This window comes from Carassius carassius, chromosome 37 (assembly GCF_963082965.1).
Source record: "Carassius carassius chromosome 37, fCarCar2.1, whole genome shotgun sequence".
NCBI lineage: Eukaryota > Metazoa > Chordata > Actinopteri > Cypriniformes > Cyprinidae > Carassius > Carassius carassius.
Window position 1 is genome coordinate 268378 of NC_081791.1, and position 8091 is coordinate 276468.

General features: G+C 45.2%; 3 non-coding genes and 2 pseudogenes across 3 annotated transcripts; 2 read left to right on the forward strand and 3 right to left on the reverse strand.

Annotated features, from left to right (window-relative positions):
- Positions 1 to 3373: 3373 nt before the first annotated feature.
- LOC132118855 (U2 spliceosomal RNA) lies at positions 3374 to 3566 on the forward strand. The gene has a single exon (XR_009426036.1). It is a non-coding gene; the product is annotated as a U2 spliceosomal RNA (small nuclear RNA).
- Positions 3567 to 3918: 352 nt separating this feature from the next.
- On the forward strand, positions 3919 to 4048 carry LOC132118757 (U1 spliceosomal RNA; annotated as a pseudogene).
- A 16-nt stretch (positions 4049 to 4064) lies between these two features.
- Positions 4065 to 4255, reverse strand: LOC132118785 (U2 spliceosomal RNA). The gene has a single exon (XR_009426005.1). It is a non-coding gene; the product is annotated as a U2 spliceosomal RNA (small nuclear RNA).
- Positions 4256 to 6852: 2597 nt separating this feature from the next.
- LOC132118736 (U1 spliceosomal RNA) lies at positions 6853 to 7016 on the reverse strand. Its single transcript, XR_009425964.1, has one exon. It is a non-coding gene; the product is annotated as a U1 spliceosomal RNA (small nuclear RNA).
- Positions 7017 to 7368: 352 nt separating this feature from the next.
- LOC132118854 (U2 spliceosomal RNA) lies at positions 7369 to 7543 on the reverse strand (annotated as a pseudogene).
- Positions 7544 to 8091: the final 548 nt, after the last annotated feature.

Below are 8091 nucleotides of genomic sequence, written 5' to 3' on the forward strand. Positions count from 1 at the left end.
ACCTGGGTCAGTGGTGATGGCACCAACGCCTCTCGCATTGACTACATTTTCGTACGCGATTGCCCGCCGACTGATGCTATATTAACACCCCTATTCTTTTCCGATCACGTTATGCTGTCTTGCACTATTTCCTTCACCACAAAATTGACGGTAGGTGGAGGGATCTGGAAACTGAATTGCTCCCTTTTGCAGGATGAGGAGATAGTTAGTGACTACAGGGAGCAATTCAGTCAGTGGCAGACCCTCCAAGACTTTTTCGATTCACGTGCACAGTGGTGGGAGATGGTGAAACACTGGACGAGACTGTTTTTTAGAAAGAAAGGGATTGGAAAAAAGAACAAAGAAAAGAGACGCATGTTGGGACTGCAAAAAAGATTACAAAGGTATTTCAAGTTTGTTAATGGAGGGTTTGATTTTAATGAAGAATTAAATGAGGTTAAAAAAGAAATGGCTGATTTGGAAAAACAAAGAAACAAAGGGTTGATTTTAAGAAGTAAGGAACAAGATCTGGAGGAAGGTGAAAAATGCACAAGATACTTTTTTAAGAGGATTTTAACAAATAAAGGGGTAATTACTGAATTAAAAAAGGGGGAGAAGGAAGCCAGAAATACAGAAGAGATATTAGAAGAAGTAGAAAGATTTTATACAGATTTATACAACAAAAAAGAGATAACAGAGGAAGCCATAGAAAATATTTTGGGAAATTTAGAAAAGAAAATTGATAATGAGCGTGCTATTTTAACCCAAGATTTTACTCTTTTAGAGCTTACAAAATGTATGAAGGATTTTAAAACTGGTAAGTCGCCGGGAAGTGATGGCCTTCCCGTGGAATTTTATTCAAAATTTTGGGACATTTTAGCACCAGAACTTTTAATGGTTTTTAAGGACTTTGATAGACTGGACCGACTCCCTGACAGTTTTAGACTAGGAATTGTTTCACTTTTGCATAAAAAAGGAGATAGGACAGATTTAAAAACGTGGAGACCAATCAGCCTTTTAAATTGGGATTGCAAACTTTTTAGCAAGCTTTTAGCTAAACGCATGTCCCTGTTTTTAAAGGATGTGATCCACCCGGATCAAGCATGTGCTGTGCCCGGGAAGAGGATCACGGACAGTCTGATATTGATCCGAGACACCATCTGTTTTGCGAGAGACAGAAACATTGGCCTAATAGTGGTAAATTTAGATTTTGAAAAAGCTTTTGATCGGGTCTCGCACCAGTACCTATTGCAGGTACTGGAGAAAATGGGCTTCCCAGGGAGGTTTTTAGCATGGGTGGGATTGCTGTATAATGATATAACCAGCAAAATTCTTGTAAATGGGCATTTAACAAAAGCTGTTAACATTCACAGCGGCGTCCGTCAAGGGTGCCCGTTATCCCCGCTCTTGTATGTGGCATGCATTGAGCCATTGGCACAGCTTTTGAGAAGGGACCAACGGATCGCAGGATTTAAGCTACCAGGAAGTTTGATAGCAAAATGTGTTTTATACATGGACGATGTGACAATTTTAACGACTGACTTTTTATCTGTCCGAAGAGCTTTGGAACTTACAGATTCTTATGGACGGGCCTCTGGCTCCAAATTAAACAGAAACAAGTCAGAGGCCCAGCTCTTCGGACAGTGGGGCGACATAGACGTGGGAGGACTGGAAGTGACTCTAAGAAATGATAATATAAAAATTCTAGGCATAAAATTTGATAGGGAGGGGGGTGGACAAGGTAATTGGACCAATGCTTTAGGGAAAGTAAGACAGCGACTGGGTTTGTGGGGACTAAGGACTTTGACGATGGAGGGAAAGATTTTAGTTTTTAAAGCTGTGATTTTACCTCTGTTTTTATTGTTGTGCTCTGTTTTTACCCCCCCCAGGTCCTTCATTTTAGCAGTGGAACGTGCTGTCTTTTATTTTCTCTGGGGATCCAGGTGGGAGAGAATAAAGAGAGAAACAGTCAAGAAAAGAAAGGAAAACGGAGGCAAAGGACTGCCAGACCTAAGCCTTTTTTTAGGGAGTCATTTTACAGGATTACATTTTAAGTATGCCACGGCCCCATCCAGTGATAAGACCGCAGCAATAGTGAAGTTTTGGATGGGGTCGTACTTACGCTACCTAAAAATTTTAACCGTAGATCTTAGAACCCCAGTGTCTTTTAACTTGCCAAAAGAATATGCATTTATTAATTTTTTTTTAAAGAAACATGACCTAGAACGAGAAAATGTGGACATTTTAAAAGACCATAAAAAGATTATCTCTGTTGTGCAGGACCGGGAGAAGGTGAGCCCAGTTCCAGGGCTAACTGAGAGCGAATCCAAAACAGTGTGGAGAAACGCAGCCCACCCCGCTCTTTGGAACCGGCAAAAAGACCTGATGTGGATGGTGGCCCATGAGATCCTACCAACCAGGGCGGTTATGCACTCCCGCGGCATGGCCGCCAACGCAAAGTGCCCACGGCTCGGGTGTAATCAGGAAGAGACCGTGCGGCACGTCCTCTGGGAGTGCGGTGCTGCACGGGACCGGTGGACCGCGACCGGCCCCCTGGTTTTCCCATGCCTGCCAGCGGGTGGGGTCCAGATGGACTATAATCTCGCCGTCCTAGGGGTGGGCCGGAGGATAAAGGATTTAACATCAAAACAGTTCACAACACTCTGGTTCACCCTGAATGCTATAAAGCATGCAATCTGGACTGCCAGAAACCTGCTGGTGGGGAAACGGGTGATGGTGCCCCTCCAAGCCACTGTAAGGATGGTGGAGAACATGCTGCAGGGGCACCGCGCCCAATCATTCAGAGCGGGGGCCGGGGTTGCCACTGAGAGAGTCCCGGCCACCACCGACCCTGGTTGCCCGTAGATGTACCTTCACCACTTCCGGCTACGGGAGCAGCGGGCCAGAGAGTACGGATCTCCTCTGGGTCACTGAAGCTGGGTTTGATTGCCTGGGACCGAAGAGTGGGAGAGGCCCAAATTGAAAGATTACCTCCCCGATCAAGCACAATAGAGAACCCTTTTTTTTTTTTTTTTTTTTTTTTTTTTTTTTTTTTTTTTTTACATAGTTTTATTTTGGCTTTTAAAACACACTGAAAGCACTTTAAAGGAAAATAAAAATGTATGTAAAAGAACAATTCATCAATGTGTAACCTTATAACCCCTCTTTTTTTTTTTTTTTTTTTTTTCTTCCCTTATGGTCATTTCAAGTACTTTGTCTGTATCTTAACATAAGGCATGTCTTGGAGATCCAGGATTTTAGTGGTGTGTTAACCGTCATTGGAACGATTGTTTTTTAATTTTTTATTTTATTTTTTTTTACTCATACCTGCATGTGAACATATATGTTGTATTTTATCTATTACTTGACGTACTGTTGTACCACTTTTGATTAAATATCAATAAAACCAGTCAAAAAAAAAAAAAAAAAAAAAATCTGTTCTTATCAGTTTAATATCTGATACGTCCCCCATCCGGGGACTACATATTAAATGGATTTTTAGATCACGGAGCTGGAGCCGGGGCTTGCTCCGTCCATTCCACGCATCGGCCTGGTATTGCAATGTCTCCAGGAACGGTGTGCTTTCCCTTTTTCGGGAATGCCATTTATTGTGACGAATAGCAGAGCAAGTAATGAGGTCTGCCTTTGCAGGTCCTGTGGTTTATTGCGGACTCTCTTCTGAGGCACCCCCCTGAGGTGTTGGACTCTTCCACTAACGATGCTCCCACCTGAGGTCTCGGAGTCTTTCACTGACGAGGTGATGTATCGAATTCGGTGTGTTTGGTTAAAGGGAGTCAACTAAAACCAGCGTTGGGAAGCAGTTTCCAGGCCAGTAATGGAAGTCGCCCATCCTTCCTTTGTTGGGGTTTACGGAGGGCTAACCGTTGGTGAGGATGGTAGAGACGCAAATTGTACCTCTGGCTGGCCGCCTGGGTCTTCATACTTACCTGGCAGGGGAGACACCATGATCAAGAAGGCGGTTCACCCAGGGCGAGGCTTGTCCATTGCACTACGGCCATGCTGACCCCTGTGAATTCCCCAAATGTGGGAATCTCGACTGCAAATAAATGGCATTCCCGAAAACGGGAAAGCACACCGTTCCTGGAGACACTGCAATACCAGGCCGATGCGTGGAATGGACGGAGCAAGCCCCGGCTCCAGCTCCGTGATCTAAAAATCCATTTAATATGTAGTCCCCGGATGGGGGACGTATCAGATATTAAACTGATAAGAACAGATACTACACTTGATCTTAGCCAAAAGGCCGAGAAGCGATGTTGATTATTCATTTTAATCAAAAAAACTCTTGTGACACCCGCTCCTCTTTACTAGTGATAGTGTTGGGTTCAGGAACGGAGGTGTCCACCGCCTTAGGATCCGCAGAGAAAATCTCTTGCGGCTCCTTTGGCGATGATGTTCTTAGCTGTATTTGCAGAAACGAAACCTCATTCGGGGAGGCTGAGGGCCACACCCTGTCTCCTTCCTCATTACTTGAGCTGGTGGACCTCAACTTTTTCTCCTCCGTTTGACACAAGGGAGACCCCGCAGGTCTTTTCTGCAGCTGAGCATTAGGTAACCAATCTAGAGTTATTCCGCCTATACTGCTTGAAGTGTTTTGCTCGGTGTCTAGATCGGGTACAGTTTCCAAAGAGGAGGGGGTCAATTCATCTGACTCTTTCTCCTCTTCACTTGCTTTATCCATTTCCATACTCACATTTTGCTTTCCTAATTGGATGGGCGGAGTCTCCTCCTCCCGACCGTTACCCGCGTCTGACTCCACCCCTTGACCCGCCCCTTCCGCTCCGTCTCGACCAGTCCCTGGGCTTGGTTGGGTATTCAAAATTCCCTCCAAAACCTCAGGGACTGCCTCTTTTTCACTCGTTTGGTTTTTGGTGGCAGCCATTTTTGCTTTTAATATGTTGGCAAAGGATTTAGGGCAGTCTCTGTAGAGATGGTTGGATTCACCACAAAGATTGCACTTTCTGCCATTGGTACATTCTTCATAGATGTGCCCAATTTCTTTGCACTTACCACAAACTGTTTCCTGACATGCCTCTATGAGGTGCCCAAACCGACTGCATTTACGGCACAGTTTGGGCATCCCCTGATAATGAATGTAGCCTCTGTTTTCTCCCAGCACAATCATAGAAGGAATCTGACTTAAGCCCTGGAAGCCGTGTGGATCCTCCCATTGTTTAATGGGAACTCTCCACGCGCCATTCCAGATGCCGTCCTCGTCTAAAACCTTAACAGGCTGGCCCCGAACAGAGCAAAATCTCGCCAACCATATCGCTATGTCATCTCCACTCACAGTTTCATTAAACATTCGAACAATTACCACTTTCAGGGAATTGTCTGTCAGTTTTTCAACTGTGAACATGGAAAGACTGGCTTTTGCCGCTTCAAAACGAGACCAGAAAACATTTAGCAGTGCAGCGCTTTTAAAGCTCAAATCAAAACCACGGTTCTGGGGAAGAGTCAATAAGCAATTTACATCATTTGCTGAAAATCCTAAAACCTTTTGTACGAGTTTCCGTGAGAAATCAAGTCTGGACATCCCCATTAACGTTCCATCATCATTTTTTCTAAACATAAAACGCACGCTGTGGTGCCTCCGCATGCCGGCACGAGCAGCCGACATGGTGGAGGCACCAACAGCCCTTTAAAAATACGTACAACAGCCAATAAATGTCTAAAAGACTGATAGAATAAATAACTAAACTTTTAAAAGGACACTAAATAATAATACAGCAAAATAAATAAATAAAAGGGCACTTTACCTGTGAACGCTAGTGTTTTTCTCCTTCCTAGGCGAGCTGGAAAAAGAACCTGAAGAAAGACGAAAAACAAGAAAAAAAATGCTGTTCACAGGTGAAGTCCAAGATATATCCCTGTCCGGAGAGACTACAACCACCGCCCGGTAATAGTCTATTTCCTTCCAGAGAAGATGATCGCGACCCCGTCCCTCTGATCTTAGCCAAAAGGCCGAGAAGCGATGTTGATTTGATGCAGCGGGGAAGAAGCCGGACACGACGATGCCCATCTCGGCTTTGGTAAGTCTGGGAGACCTAAAACGCTGTGTGATGGTAGTACCCTCCCCCGTCTGCAACGTCACCGGGCCTCGCCCCGATCGGCCTGACGCTGGCTCTGCAGCGACAGAGAGTACGGCATCGCTCGTAACTCCCAAACGGTTCGTCGCAGAGCCACGTGCCTTATGTCATCGGAATCCTTGGCTCGAGCCGAACGAGATGCAGGTCTCAGATTGGCTCGTCGCTCTGACGAAATTTTCGGGTATTTGGGATTTTGTCGAAAACCTTCTTTTGCAAACTAGCGGCAGGTATTTGGCCCAGTCCCACCCAGATCAGCACAGAATGCTTCTCTGGAGTCTGACTGTCAATAATCATCCAAAAAAAGTGGAAATTTCCATTCACCTTGGCGAGGGGACCTCAAAACGTGCCAAGGTGGTGTGGCCGAGGTGGCTCAAATGGCTATAACTCCAGGAAGGAGTGAGATCCCTTCACCCAAATCGGCACACCTGTGCAGGGGCTCAGTCAGCGGTCAGGTGTAAAAGGGTGCTGCGACAGGCCACTAGGTGGCGCTGTACGCGGAAAAAAACTAATATGATTTGAAAAAGCACAACGAAAAACAAACATGGAGACAGCTACAGCTAGGCTGCAGTCAATCCAATCGACTTGCAAAGTGAGGTCTGTGCAAAATTCGAACTAAACCACACACCAGGGACCGATATTTCAAGAGCGTAAGTGATTTTGTTTCATGAGCTCAAAACACATACCCAGCATGTGGCAGGACTCATCATTCTGAAACTAAAAAGTAACTGAGATAGATCTCTCTGCTTTGTTTCACCAGTTAATTCAGGGGAGAGCACGAACGCAGTCCCCCACTACCATAAATTATGCAGTCGAGATTCCCACATTTGGGGAATTCGCAGGGATCAGCATGGCCGTAGTGCAATGGACAAGCCTCGCCCTGGGTGAACCGCCTTCTTGATCATGGTGTCTCCCCTGCCAGGTAAGTATGAAGACCCAGGCGGCCAGCCAGAGGTACAATTTGCGTCTCTACCATCCTCACCAACGGTTAGCCCTCCGTAAACCCCAACAAAGGAAGGATGGGCGACTTCCATTACTGGCCTGGAAACTGCTTCCCAACGCTGGTTTTAGTTGACTCCCTTTAACCAAACACACCGAATTCGATACATCACCTCGTCAGTGAAAGACTCCGAGACCTCAGGTGGGAGCATCGTTAGTGGAAGAGTCCAACACCTCAGGGGGGTGCCTCAGAAGAGAGTCCGCAATAAACCACAGGACCTGCAAAGGCAGACCTCATTACTTGCTCTGCTATTCGTCACAATAAATGGCATTCCCGAAAAAGGGAAAACACACCGTTCCTAGAGACACTGCAATACCAAGCCGATGCGTGGAATGGACGGAGCAAGCCCCGGCTCCAGCTCCGTGATCTAAAAATCCATTTAATATGTAGTCCCCGGATGGGGGACGTATCAGATATTAAACTGATAAGAACAGATTTTTTCTTTCGAAAAAGTTTTATTTTCACCATTTACATTTTTTCCATTTGCATTTTTACTTTCACACACATTTTTTTTTCAAGCACACATTAAAACAAGCCATATAATATATAATAAATACACATGGTAAAATGAAAGAAACAACCATTGTTAAAAAAAAATTGATTAAACCACAGTGTTTTGCTTGTTTTTAAAAGTCCATATTTGAGGTGTGTTTAAAAGGTGCGATCGGTTTCAAAAGTAAAATACAAATTTAAAAAAGCAAACAAGCCTCATATGCATGTTAATAAAACCAATTTCATTAATAAAACACAATAAAAACCAATTTATTGGATAAAAACCAATAAAAAAAAAACATCTGTTGTGCAAGACCGGCGGTGAGTCCTTATCAAGTCGGTCTTCACCCCACTCTCCAGAACAGGGACATGAGATGCTGCTTTACAGGCTCAGCGGAGATCCCCTCTCCTCCGGCCCGCTGGCCCGCTGTTCCCGTAGCCAGAATGGTGAGGGTGCATCTACGGGCAGCCAGGGTCGGTGCCTGCCGGGACCTTCTCTGTGCGGCCCCGGCC